Source organism: Micromys minutus, assembly GCF_963924665.1.
Source record: "Micromys minutus genome assembly, chromosome: 24".
NCBI classification, from domain to species: domain Eukaryota; kingdom Metazoa; phylum Chordata; class Mammalia; order Rodentia; family Muridae; genus Micromys; species Micromys minutus.
Window position 1 is genome coordinate 38,339,400 of NC_137959.1, and position 15,617 is coordinate 38,355,016.

A 15,617-nucleotide genomic window follows, 5' to 3' on the forward strand; every position below is an offset into this window, starting at 1 on the left:
GTAGCCTTCATTAAGTCATACCCAGACCTGTTCTGTGATAGCTGCCTCTGGCGAATGCGTATTGTAAGATGGAAATAGGGCTTTCCTTGGAAGAAACACAAGTTCCTCATCTGTTCATAGACTCTTGGGGAAGATACATTTAACTTGGATTTTTAGTAGGCAGCCCAATTGGAGAATGGTAGACTAGGTGAAGAGTGACAATCTTGTTCACACTGAGAACTACTATCCACGCCTGAGACTGCATGGGGTAGGTCTACTGAGGTCCATCCCTAGGTGGGGGACTTAGCAACCCCCATATCACAGAGTCATGGTAGACCTGTTGTCAAGAAAAGCGAGATTCCAGGGTCTTAAGCTAGCATCAGATTCAGGTCCTGCTTTATTCAGCCTTGTTATCTGGTGCAACTGTTTCACTGTTGTGCCTCAGCTTACTCATTTACATAACGAGCTCTAAGTAAGATGGAGCATGGCAACCACTTAACACAGTATCTGCCATAATGTATGTCCTCCAATAATGGTAACTGTCATCAATATTAATCAAAATACCCAATGCTGTCTGTATATATCAAATTGCTCAGAGAATCTCTTTCTGACTCTGGGAAATTTTCATTTTATAAACCAAGGCCTTGCTTGGGAAAAAGAAATCATCCTTTGATGCCAAATATTGCATTCTCTTCTGATAGGTCTCCCCGTTGACAGAGAAGAGCCAATTGAAGCCAAATAAGACATTTAACGGTAGGTTTACTGAGAGGCAGCTCTTAATTTTACAGGTACAGGTCAGGGAAGTGATGCACCCAGCTAAAAGCACTGGTGTTTTATGGCTTTTGGGACACAGGTGGATGACTTATAAGCTAGGAGCTGAGATCATGCCCATATAAGGTAAAGAATCTGATCCCTTGGGTGGGAACTCATGGATGGGTAGCAAGAAACATGAAGACTGGGAGAAATGACATATTATCCCAGAGTTTTCTTCTTCTGGCTGGGGTTGGGGGAAGAAGTAAAAACTGGGGGTTTTCTTAGCTCATGTAGCAGATAATCAGGGGTTCAAGCCAAACATCTCTCTCTCTCTCTCTCTCTCTCTCACCATGTTTAACTCTACCCAAGTGTGTTTCTGTCTCTGGTTCTAGTGCAAAGATTCAAGTTTCGATAGTTAAGACAGAAGGGTAGGAGATGTTTGGTGGGTTCTCTCGTGAGAGTTCATATAGTAAATAAATTTATTAAAACACACAACACACACATGCACCACAAAGTCGGGGACAAACCAATCACAAACAAAACTCAAGACCCCAGAGGCAGAGCCCTCCAGGTCCTGCAAAGGTAACAGAGAAAAAGTCTCCTAAAGGAAGGGAGAGTACCAGTCTGACAGGAAAGGCCTCATGGACTGACATCCCTTCAGGCGAGCAGCAGGAAGACTGGACTTGGTCTAGTATGACTCCCAGCAGGATTCTGCACCTAAGACACCCATAGTCCTGCAGACCCAGAGGGGAGGAGCCCTGACACCCTCTCAAGCCATTGGTCCATTAACTTGGGAACAGACAGAAGTGGACCAATGAGAGCACTGGAGTTTCCTGTTGAGTTTCAAGACTCTGGGCCCCAAATGTTGACTCTGTCAGTCAGAAAAGCAGCTAGGGACTCTTGAAACACAAACTAGGGATTTTCTTCCTCCCCTCCCCTTCTTCCTCTTCCCTTCTTTCCTCTCTCCCCTCTCCTCTCCCCTCCCTTATTCCTTTTTCTTTGCCTCCCTCTTCATTTGCAGATAATGCATCCAAACCCTGGTACCAAGCATTCTAACAAATGCTCTTTCCCCCTTAAGGAAGGAACCCCACTGCAGGTTAAAGAATAGAATGGGTACCACCAGTCAACCCTGCAAGGCCCATATACATATGTAACAATAGCTTTTTGTTTAAGATGTAGTGACTTTTAGTTTGGACATCGTTTTGTAAAACCTTCTAGCCCAGAATGTGCAGATGACCCTCTAGTAATGATCCAAGTCTCTGTCCTGGGTGTGTTAATACAAGGTTAATGAGAGTTCAAGTTTGAAATGGTACAGTGGTGATACTCTAGCTGGTTCCTGGTCCAGCAGATGCAAGCCTACCATGGCTCTCTAACACTAAAGACTCCTGGATGCCTTGAATCCGGCAGCCTCTATCAATTATTAGGATACTGAGTCCCCAAGAAATGGCCCAAACTCCACACAGGGCCAGTTCTCATGGGCATCATGCACAGGTCTCACATATCTTTGAATGCTCGGGCTCTTGAAGTTATAAAATGCTTCAATTTTGGAGAACAGGCCACTGCTTTCATATGCCACTGACTGGACCTGCAAAACATGCATCCATTTAACTGTCTCAGAATCATTCATTTCTTCTCATTTTAAGGATTTAGGACCTTAAGAAAAGCATCTAAAATTTATTTCTTACACACACCACACACACACACACACACACACACACAGATAGTTCTAAGATGCTGTAACTATAATCTGCTCCTTTAATGTATTAGACAGCAGTGTATATATTCACGCCTGCGTATATGTGAGTGTGAGTGTGAGTGTGTGCGTGCACACGTGCATTGCTGAGCTGGGAAGGAAACAGAGGCCTGGGGAATCAACAGTGTTCAGGCACAGCCCTGATTATTGACTTTGTACTTTCCCTTTGAAAACATTACAAGGGATTTGGACAGTCCCTGCTTTTGTAAAATACATGCTTGGGTGGGTTTGGAGTAGCTATAAACACTGGGCCATGTGAGAGCCGGCGTGGTATTATGCCAGGTGCTCTTGAAAGAGTAAGGCTGAAAATCCTCTCTTCACTGGGATGGGGGACCTTATATATTCTCCTGACTGCTTTACCTTCAGTTCTGGATCTTCCTCCCTGGCAAATATAGGCTTCACTTTGATTCTCTGGAGTGTGCCTCATTCTACTCCCTGAGCTGAGAGATTTTGGTGAGGCTCTAGAATAAATGAGAAGAAAACCTGAAGGTTTCCTGGCACACGTTGATAACCACAATATAACCATGCGCATGCACTTACAGAGACTCGGAGATGTTAAAAAACCTGCAGCACATTTTGTTGGCTGCTTAAAGAGATTGAGCTTTAGAGAAGTAAGCCGTGCTACTGTAGGCCATGTGACTCTGCGGTAGGATATCCACTTGTCCTGAGGCCTAGACAAGGACTCGTCCTCACTTTTATTTTTATTGGAATAGGAAAAATGACCCAAAGCACTGTTATCCTTCCATGTGGAAAGTGGTTATTGCTTTAATGACCATCAAGATGATGTCACAGGGAAGGTGGTTCACTGGGTAAAGCGCATACTAATATGTGACTATTAGTAGTTGGCGAGGCTGAGACGGAAAAGCTGGAGCTGGCCGACCATCAGTGTGGTCTAATCAAGTGGGTTCCAGACTCATTCAGAGACCCTGTCTCTAAAAGTAAGATGAGAGCTCACTGAGAAAGATCTCTGGTCTCCACATGCTTATTGATTATTATGCATGGGAGTGTACACATGCCTTCACACGTGCTCACACTACCGCACACACAGTGGCATCACAGGGGAAGCTTATTGTCATTTGCCAAAGCATAGTTTTGCCTGCTTGCCCAGGTTTTCACACTTGACTGAGTCTTCAACACAACACTCACAGACTGTAAGCTGTGTTATTCCGACATGGCTGATAGGGAGAATGAGACAGAGAAATAAATGCTTTTGCCTAAATTCTAGCAGCGAATGAGAAGTGAACACAGCTCTTAATTCTCTGAATATCAAAATTAAGCTATGCACGTCACCATGGCGCCACAGTGGCTCATCAGATAACAGCAGACAAAAGAACAAAACCCCAAAACCAAGCCAACCAGACAAAAAAGTCTGTACCCACCCCACAGAAATAGATGGATATGCTGCTCACTGTAAGTTGACTCTGGGTCATTAATTATTCTTGCTTCATTTTGCCTAAATTTTCTGCGGGCTTTATAATGGTGATCTTGCCACTTTACTTTGAGATCACAGAACAATCTCGAGTTTGTTTACAGTAGGTTGGAAAGATCTCAGGCCAGTCTGTGGCATGTCAGGACAAGTATTAGCAAATGGCTTCATTGATTAGGCCACACCATTTCAGTTGAAACTTGCAAAACTCGCAGGCTCCCGTCACCCATCAAATGGACCAAAAGCTCATATTCAAAAATGTGCTTCATGTGGCCTGTTAAACAAGAATTGGTGGGATTATAGGCTGCAAGCAAAATATAACACACATTTAACACACACACACACACACACACACACTCATACACACACACACACACACACACTCATACACACACACACACACACTCATACACACATACACACACACTCATACACACACACACACACTCATACACACACACACACACTCATACACACACACACACTCATACACACACACACACTCATACACACACACACACACACACACACACACACACACACATGTGTCCCCCATAAATGCAAATCCATAAAGCATAATATGGTTTGTGTCCACTTAGTCCCAAAGGTAACTTTATTGAGAAGAAATGTAGCAGATATTATTGACACTCTCGAGAAGAGAGAGTCTTGGATTCAGGGTAGGCTCTAACAGTACTAAAAGATGCTTTTGTAAGTCAAGGAGAGGATATGGAGACAGAGAAGATAATTAGGAATGGAGGTGGAGGCTGGAGTGATAAAGTCACAAGCCAAGCACGGGAATGGTCATGGCAAACACTAGCTGAGAGAAAGGTGGAGTTTCTCTTCTGGAAGCCTCTGAATGCTGCCCAAATCTTAACGGTGGACTGCTCTCTAGAACTTTGAGCTCCCTAGAACTTACTTTAGACCACCTGGCTCATGTGATCTCTTACAGAAGTCTGTGGAAGCTAAAACAAGTGCCACGTCATTGATCTGTTTTAGAAAGGTAAGAAAACAGAAGCATTAAAATACAATAGAATAGTTCTAAGTGAGACCATCTGCCTCAAAATAGAATGTATCACCACAAATGACACTTTTGTGTTTATACACATATCTACAAATAGTTCACATGGTTCAGTCAGTCAATCAATATTCATGTAAAGAGGTGAGCTTAATATTCTTCCTTATTTGAATGACTAGCTGAATATTCTAGTAGGCTGTTGATCTGGGTTATGTCCTATAGGCATATGAAGGGAAAAGAGGTGTTTTCTAGAAGCTTGGAGCCTTTGTGTCTAGAGGAAGTTTAGCATTTCCCACAATATAGGGGACCATTCTACACTAACAGGCAAAATAATGAACTAAAAGCCCCATCTTTAATTCTATATGACAGGTGAGAGTCCAGAGAAAAAGAGTGACCCTATTCCAAAGAGAACTTTTCTTTACTAGGAGATAGAGGATGGAATCCTAGGATGCTCATGGAAGGATGAATCATCTCCAAGTCTGTAACAAGTTGCTAAAGACTGAATATTGGCTCACGTGAGGGTGTGTAGCCACAGGCGGGCAAAGACACACACAGAAGGGGGTCTCTTTGTTGCAGGGTTTTTAACCAGAGAATCCTCTACATGCCCACAGAAAAGACTGTGTTCAAGAATGCCTGAGAAAGCCTCCTCCATATCTGGAACTGGAGCTATTGACACATGGGAGTTGAAGAAGCTCTGTTTGGACCTTTTCCATTGCCAAATTGCAAAGCTCCTTGGAAGGGGGTTTTATGCTCATTAATACTCAGGCAAAGATGAGGACACATTAAAGTCGAGGCAAGATCAAATCCCACTGTAGAGGGAGGACCACAGGAAGAAATGCCAGGGTTCATAGCTTACATGTGCTCCAATAGAGATTTTTCTATTGGAGAGGCACATAGCTAATTCTCCACTGTGGACTCAGAGCAGAACATGGCTCTCCTTGGTAGGCAGGACAGGAGTTTCCAAAGAGCTCTGGGAACCCAGGAAGTGAGGGCTCGTCTTTGAGAGGGGTAGAAAATGTACATTTTTATAGGGCTTTCACCATGAAGGGTTAAAGTATTATTTGCAGGCTGACTATAAAGGCATTTTAAAGTATACTTCAAGGCCCCCCAGGCAGCCACTAAAAATAACTAAAGAAACAGGACTATATATTATGAGTCAATTGGGGAAATAATCTTTGCCACAAACGATGCTTCGATAATTGGGCATTTCTGTGCAAAACAAATGAAGATTAGTGCACACCTTACACCACATGCAAGAACAAACTGAAACTGGGTCATAGGCCACTGTGTGTAAAATACAGATAGAACTTCTCGAGAATACTAGAAAGCTTTGACCTGAGCAAAGATCTTATTTTATTTTTTCCCCAATTCAACACAACAAGCACTGTGCATTTTATGAAAAACTGACAAATTGGACCTCATGAAAATTATAAATTCCTTGCCTTCAGAAGGCCATGTTAAGATGAATAAGCCAGCCACCAGCTATGAGAAGATATTTGCAAGATTCATATCCGATGAAGGATTAGTATAGATAATCTATAAAGAATGCCTAAAACTCAATAATAAGAAAACAACATAATACAAATGGGCAAAGCATTTGAATAGATTCTTCATCAAGGAAGACACAGGGATGATGGATGTGGACATGAAAGGATACCGTCTCATTAGTCATAGGTAAACTCTGGTTAAAAACCACATTGAGACACCACTGCCCATGCATTAGAGCACTGAAGAAAACTTTCAGAAACTTAAATGGCAACTTGGAAGGCACAGATCGGAAGTGTTTGCAGCCCTCCCACTTGCCTGGAAATGGGGCAAAGCATTGTAGCTACTGTGGGAAGCCCTCTTTCATTTGAGTAAAATAAACCACCTTCTTATTTCTAATCCAGTAATTTCATCCCCCAGACTTTATTTGAGAGTACTGAAAATTGTGCTTTTACACATACAGGATCACAGTTCCACACACACATCCATAGGCCTGCACACACATGAATACACACAAATATATAATACATACTCATTTACACACACACATATATATATAAACACACACGCACACACATTCATAGGCATGCCCACATACACACACATATACACACATACATATATACACACATACTCACACATACACACACATACATAGGTATGCCCACCCACAAGTATACACACACTTACACACACACACACACACACACACACACACACACACACATACACACACATACACACACACACACACACACTCCAAATACAACTAATGTTGGATATATGAATTAAAGTCTGTACATTCAGTGAAATACAACTTTGAAGTGAGAAGGAACACACATCATGCATGTGAACATTGCATATGGGTCTTAAATATGTCACAGGAAGTGAATGAAGAAAGACTCAAGTAGATATTACCACACAATTCCAGTTACTTGAGGATCTAGAAATGATTCTTGAAAACTGAAAATATAGGAAGAAAAGCCACGAGTGGCTGCCAATGGCTGAGGAGGAAAGATACGACAGAGCGTGTAGAGTTCCTTAGAATGACAGGAAATATTCTTTATTGTCTACAATCACTGCTGTATCCCCACGACTCTCCACATTTGTCAAGATTCACACCACTGAACACAAAAGGCTTCAATTCATTGGTTATCAATTTTAATGCAGCAAACCTGAGATAAGAAGACATGAATTGTGGGTCATACATGGAAGGTTACCATGGACCAGACTCTAAGAAAAGTAGTGCGTGGGTCAATGCCATCTCTCAGGACTTCACAGGCTCTGATGAAGGTTGATTCTTTTTCCTAAATTGTGATTCATGTCATTCCACTTGCTTTACATTATTTTTAGTGATTGTGTATGTGTGTGTGTGTGTGTGTGTGTGTGTGTGTATTTGTAAACATGCATGTCATTGCCCAAGAATGACAAAGGAATGTGTCTGATCCCCTGAAGCTAGAGTTGTAGTCAATTATGAGCTGCCTGATTGGATGCTGGGAAGCAAGTTCAGGTCCCTGACAACCAGCAAGTATTCTTAACTGCTGAGCAGTGTGAGCTATATCTCCAGCCCTCACTCCATTCACTAAGACCTTACATGGTTCCTCATTTAAGATGGAGCAATGACCTACTTCCAGTAAAATCTTACAACTTTATGGAAGTTGATCATTATCATTTCCTCTAGATGGATACATGTCACATCTTCATGGAGACAACCCTATGTTCTTTGGGTTAGTAGGGTCAGAGATCAGAAGCTTCTACAACCTTGATCAGTCCATGACAACTCTTTCTAATTACATTCCTACTTTGGAAACTTAAGATACACACCTGTTTTTTTAGGACTCAAAAAAGGACTTGAGGAGAGAAATGTATTTTGAGGTTCTCCTGGTTTATTTGAGTTCCCTGTTCTTAAACCTATGTAGATGCAGCCTTACCTCTAGGAAACAGTGTTTTTGTCTTGCCTTACAAAAGGGACCAAAGCAGCACCCATCCCGTGAAGACTGGAACTGGGAGTCAGTGAAGAGAAGACCTTGGCAAATCCAAAGATCTCTTCCTTCTTACATTTTTTCTATCCATGGCTTTCTGTGACCTTCCCCACTCTGTGTATATCCTTCATAGTTCCCTTTTGTTGTTTCCCAACTTTACTATGCAAGGTGGTAAACATGATCACCTCAAACTTTATGTGTTCCCAGGAGGGACACCAGCTGCAACCAAAATTCAGCCACTCAATTCCCCCAGGTGACAACATAGGGTTGGAGGAACTTGATTCTTGTGCCCCACCCATCCAGTCATTCTCAGGACAGTGAGATTTGATTGGCCAGTCTTGTAAGACATTTTCACCTATGTTTCAGAAACAGTGTTGGTATGACCCCTAGAGTGATGCTCATTAGTTTGAGCATCCTCAATCTACAAGTTCAAATCCACTGATATTTATAATGTTTGTGTGCTGGCCTCATGCCAAATGTGGACAATCCCACATAGTGAAATTGAACCTAATGCACAAAATTACTTTAAAATATTATCTGAAGTCACCTTTATGCCATGTTTGTTTATGAAATATAATGGATGTCCTCCTCAGACTTCGGTCTTATCCCCCAAACGTCTCATTATGCATTGATAAATATTCCAAATTTGGAAAAAAGATTCCCCAAATCCAATAAATGTATGGTCCTAATGATTTGGGCTGAGGAATACTCAACCCATATTTCTGAGACTGCTCCATGAGTATAGGAATTTCCTGGAGAGTTTGTGGCTCATGTCCCCTCAGAGGTCCTTAAAAGGACTGCTGAATCATAGCCTCCACAGTAGAACTCAAACTTGGCTGCACGCATGAGCCACCTGGGGAGTGTTAGAGCTACTGATGCCTGGAACCCATGCCCTAAGTTTCCTATGGAACTGGTCTGGAAACAGCTTGGCCATCAGAAGTTCTAAAAGCTCCCCAGTTGAGCTTAATGCTCAGTTGAAGTAGAGATCCATCAGAAGGTACGCTTGCTAAGCATCACAGGTGATTGTCAGGAATAGCCAAGATTAGGAAAGCTTCTACCACCTACATCTTCTGCAAGAATAAGGGATAACTCTGACAAGGTTGTTAGAAAGAAGATGTGAGATAGAGGCCAGAGATAACCCAAAGGTCTTCTAGACAAATATCCCTCAGGTTTCAATTGCCCAGTATCTATGTAATAGCATCTTGTTTGCTGGGTTGAAGAAACAAATGTCCAGAGACGATGAAGAAAGGCTCAGTCAGTAGAGTGCTTGGCTTGCAAGCCTGAGGACCTGACTCTGATTCCCAAAGCCCATGTAAGAATTCAAGATGTAGTAGGGTTGGCATACTTTTATAATCTTAACATGGGAGAGGTGGAGACAGGAGACTCTCTGGGGCTTCCTAGCTAGCCAGTCTGGAATAATTGTTGAGATCCAGACCAATGAGGGATTATATCTCAAAAAGGGGGTTCTCTAATTCTCCCCACAGACACATGTGTATATAGTATGCATGCGCACACACATATCCTGACAGATATGCACACAGAAAGACAGACAGACAGAGAGAGAGAGAGAGAGAGAGAGAGAGAGAGAGAGAGAGAGAGAGAGAGATTTTAATTCTATCATTTTTCATGCAGCTGTCCTATATATATTTCTCTGCAATCTCTTCAGCACTTTGGAAGCTTCTGTAAGGTCTTAGGTACCCAGGTATGAATTATAAAGACACACTTGGATTTTGAAACTTAGAAAATGCCTTTGGCTTGCTTTCAGGTCTGGGGACAGAATTCAAACCAAGCAAACAGAATAGTAGGTTTTCATCCTTGGGCCTCTTCATCCCACGTCTGCCCTCCCAGAGAAAGCTCACATTTAATGGCAGCAAATCCACTGAAACCCTGATTTAGAAACACTTAGCCGCCCTAGTCAACAACAAACTCCATGATATTTTTAGGACCTCATCAGATTTAAAAAAAAAAAAAAACACAAACAAACAAATAACCAAAGCAAAAAAAAATCACTACACAATGAAGCAATCTTCAAGAGGGAAAATTATAGCTTGCTGACCATGTTTTTATGGACAGATTTCTAACCATTAACCATTGGCTGCAAAAATGCATGAATTCCAGTCACTTCTGGGCAAAGAAAATTGGAACTGGTCTTGGAAGGCAGTGTTCCATCCCATATCCAGGAAGCCAGCGCTTCCTTTCTCTCTTCAGCCTGCTCCCCTGTCTTTCTCTGGGAGATTTAGGTTCATACTCTCACAAAATGGAACACCAACATATCCAAAGCTCAGATTTGTCCTGGTCCTGCTTTTCCAACAGAGGCACAAAAGATGGGTGTGGGGGGGTCTTTCCAAATCAGTTTCTCTCCACCAGACAACTCCCAAGCACTAGGTTTTACTTTAGAATTTTTTACTTTTCTTCCTCACCATCATTTAGACTTCAACATTAGCCATTTCTCAAGCTGCCAGACAACTGTCATAAAGACAGTTTGGCAAGATTGGAGTTGTTCAGCTTAGGAAGAAGACAGAGAAGGAAAACCCAGTGCTAGGAACCATCTTGCAGACTTCCCTGTGCCCAGTGAACTGTTAGTTTATAGATGAAGATATTGGTTCATTGAAGGCTTTAATCTAAGGGCTTGGAAGACATGCTGGAGATAGAAGGCACATAATCAAATGCACATATTTTATGTGCACCTATAAGGGGGATATCTGGCCTTTACTTCCATGTCTGTGTGATCTGTGTAGAAGCTAAAACACAAGGAAAAATGATTGAGCTCCAATCAGACACCTACACCTCTGCAGATCAGGAGGGTTTGGAATAGAACAGCTGTGAGAGATGTGTTCTGTCACAGAGTTTTGCCTTTCCTTTGGCAGAAGTGTCTTGTAGGAACAGATCTGTCTGTTGGGCCTGATGTGATATGCAGCTGTGAACAAGTCTGGTGGTTCCAGGATATTGCTGAGAGTACAAGGCTCTATCACAATGGAGGGCTTCAGAAATGTCAAAGCTTTCTGTTACCTGCTTTCCTGTTGATGTGATAAAAACACCATGGCCAGAGAAGGAAGTTTATTTGGGTCTGTGGTTGCTGAGGGAAAAAAAAAATCATTAAGGGTTGAGGGGTGGGGCATGAGAGAATGTAGCAGGGGCAGAAAGCCAGATCAAGTCACGGAGCACAAGCACAAAGCAGCGAGGGTAAACTGGGAGTGGAGTGAGGCTCTGAATGCTCATAGCCCAATTCTTGGTCCCATAACTACCCATATAGTATCATCAGTTAGGGACCCAGTGTTCAAATACAAAAGTGTATGGGAGACACTGCTCATTCAGAGTCTTTGCTATGTGAGGCATGTTTGATTCAGCAACCACTGTCCCAGTGTCCGAAGGGATGTTCTGTCTCCAGGGAGAAGCTGAAAAGTACCCCGGAGGTCCAGTGGGATTTCCATTGGCATCTCTAACACAGATTCCCTTTCTCCTAGCATCTTAGTGCTGTTGTTTAAACAAAGCCAGAGTTACATACAGGAAAAGGCCAGGAGCTGTGTTTCGTTATGGGTTTGTAGGCAGGCTAGTTTTAAAACTGAACAGAAGAAACATCTTCATTGGGAACACTAGGAAGTTTCTCTTTTCTCCCTGACACTGTTTTTTCTTCCAGAAAAGAAAGGGCTGTTCTATCTATTGTTCTTGATGCTTTTCTGTTGTGTGTGTGTGTGTGTGTGTGTGTGTGTGTTCCTGTGTAGTCATGTGCACACATGAAAGTGTGTATAAATTAGAGCTCAACCTCGCGTACCTTCCTTGACCCCTCTCTACTTTATGGCTTGGAGCAGGCTTTTTCAGGGAACCTGCCATTCACCAATTCAGCTACGCTACCCATCCAATGGGCCTCAAGGATCCTCCTGGCTCTGCTTCACTGGGACTGGGATAATAAATTTGTGCTGCCCTGTCTGGCTTTTTGTGTGAGTGCTGGGGATTTGAACTCAAGTTCTCATGCTTGCACAGCACGTGCATGTCTGAGCCGCCTCTCACTGTAATTCCTTTATAAGAAAATCATTTCATCTTTAAGGGAACTAGAGTATGGAGAATACTCTCTAATTACCACTAAAGCATGCCTCCCAGCTTTTTTTTATATGCAAGTGTCCATTTCCATATATACATATATGCACCTATATGAGAATGAATCTATATGTTTAATATCCATATACATAAGAATAAATCCACTCCCTGTTTTAGTTCGTACCTAAAATGATTAAATCAAAATTTGCAAAAGAGAATACTCATCATAATAAATTAAAATTTAGCACTTGGCAAACTCCTTGCCTGCTCTCATTTCATCTCTTACTCCTTTGACTGAAGTCTGTTCCTTGTCCCCTCACCCTTTCCTGCCTGGCTCTGCCCACAGGCACTTGAAGAACCAGTTTCTCTCCTTCCCTTCCCTCTAATGCCATAAACTTAAAACACATGGCTCGGGACAGGGCACTGTCTTCAGTATCCCTTTTCCCTTCTCTGGTACTTTCTTGTTGGTTTTGGATTCAGCCTTCCAACCCCCAAGAGCACACTTTCTAGGTATGGAGTGAAGGAAGTCACCCCCACCTCCTACCCCACCCAACCAATCAGCGGAATCCTGCTGAGTGTGTAGGATGCACCAACTCAGTGGTGCGAAATTTGATTGGAAGCAGCTGACAGCCCAGCCATCTGGTAAGTGTGCTCACCAAACAGCCTGTCCCTTGTGATCCCTTAAGAGAGGCATTTATAGTCTTTGGTCACAACTGCTTCTCCTTTGTTCCCCTGAATGCTGAATTGGATTTTGCTTTTTCTCTAGTAGGCTTTCGATAGGAGAACTATTGTTGCAGTTCATGGGAAGGACCCTGGTGCTGCCTGCTGCTGTGAACCCAAGCCTTCTGGATCATTTCCTTTGTTTCTCCTTGGGACTGAGGAGCCTTTTATTGACTTCAAAGACTGTTCTCTTGGTGAATTGTGACATTGCTTTTTAGCAGAATTACCTCTCTGATAGCCAAGAGACTGTGATTATCCTGAAGGCAAGCACCTGCTCAGAACCTGGACTTTAGCACAGCGCAGCCCTGAGCAAACCATACTGGATGTTTCTCAGCCTCTTCAACTCAGTTATTTGTGGAAGGTGTGGTCAAAGGACAAGGACTTAGAAAAATGATCCCTTCTAGAAACCATGGGCTCACTGAGTCTCTGACATGGCCATAGGAGGGACATGCTCTTTGGATTTCTCTAGGGCTATCCAGTATCACAAGTCCTCTCTGGTAATAGATATTCCTACTGTTCACATGGCCTCCAATGATAGACTATAAACATCCCCAAGGAGAAAATGATCCCCCAAATACTAATCACAATGCATTTACCCTGTTTGAGACCTCCTTAACCTGAGCATGGCACAGAGAGCTTGGCATGCAGTCAATGAGCAAGTAGTATGAAGTCCCTCTGCTACTGTTCCCTAGCCCTGCACGAATCCCTCTTATTCACCTCTTACTGAGTACAATGTGCTTGTGGAAATCAATGAACTAATGTCAATGCATCCTTATTAACTAAAGCCCATAATTTATTCAAATTCCTTAGTTTTTTTTTTTAACCTTATGTCCCTTCTCTGTCCCAGAATCTCTCCCAGGATATGGCATTGCTAACTGTGTCTCTTTAGCATCAGCCATTGTGTCTCTTGAGGCTTCAACTAGCCATGACAGGTTCCCAGACTCCCCTTGATTCTGATGACATCAACGCTCTTTATAAAGTCTTTCCAGGTGCCATTCTATGAGTTTCTTTGAAAGATGAGGGGTGGAAGAAAATTAGGATTATGGACCCAGGGATCCAGGCTTTATGACATCTTCATAATAGATTTATAGGTAAGGTTAGGTCTGGAACCATAAAGCTCTTTCAATGTTTTGTTTGTTTGTTGTTTTCTTTTCTCTCTATGTATTCAGTTTACCTCTGCTCTGGGAAGCTCTCACAGAAACCTACTTGAAGTTTGCTTTCTTTTGATCCCACCCAACAACAGACCTTTCTAGAGCGCGCACCTCTTCTTCCATCTCTTGCTCCATGAAATGTTACCCAACTCTGGAAGAACTCATGACCCTTTAAGGAATTAACTGGCAGAACAGCAAACACTAACTGTGGACTTGTGGAAATACATTTTGACATTGGGAGAATCAAAAAATAACTCTGAGGTTCTTTTGGGAATTGGTACTATGCTAGTCTGGTGTGTGGAATCATCACGCTGACTTATACCAAACTCCCCATAGAAGGGACAAGGACTCTCTTTATGTTTGTTCTTTGGAAGTATATTGAAGGAAAGGTTTCTTGAACAGTTGATAAAACATGTTATATATATATATATGCGTGTGTGTGTGTGTGTATGTGTGTGTATGTATGTAAGTATGTATGTATGTATAGCCATCTTTTTTTGTTTGGTCTCAAGAGGGTTTGGGTTTTAAATAACTAATTTTAACTGATCTGAACCAACACTAGAACTGGCCAAAGACTTTTATTTCTTCCAACCAAGGGAAAGAAAATGAAGATACGGTCAGGAGTGCTTAATCAGCAGGCCAAGTCAAGCCTTTTATTCTTTGTATACTGCAGTCAACAGAAAGTTATTGCTTAATTAACCCCTCTGAATGAATACCTGATAATTAATAAACCCATGAAGTATACCCTAAGGCTTTAAGTTGAAGAAGGCTCCTCTCTTCAAGTGGAAAAGAGAGAGAGAGGGGGGAAAAGATGCTGAAGTAATGGGAAAAAAATACCAGTAGAAAGCAAAGCAATTAGGATTAGTGAATTCCATTTCATTTAAAGTTTCAAGATACAGAAGCCATTTATCTAACAAATTAATAATTCGAGTGACTTGCCTGCTATAGTAACAAGTCTTTTATTCTTTATTAGTAGAAATACAAAATGAATAATTTAATGACTGATATATATATATATTTTTTCTGTTAGGCCTTTTTAAAAAGGGGACTCCACTCAGTTTTAGATTTATGAATTTTGCTCCTAAATTAGTCCCTACTTCAATTTGGAATGAGACATTTAGTATTATGGCTCTGTAGAAAAATCAATATTTTTTTAGTGTTTTCTTTCATGTTAAAGAGCTCCATCATCTGGCTAATTATGCCTCTATAAGAAAAGAAAATGGTTGATGAGGTAGTTTGTGTTTCACGGGTACTATCAAGTTTACTGTAGATTACAAGTAGGGACAACTGGGAGCCTGGTGAATGGGACACAGGGGAG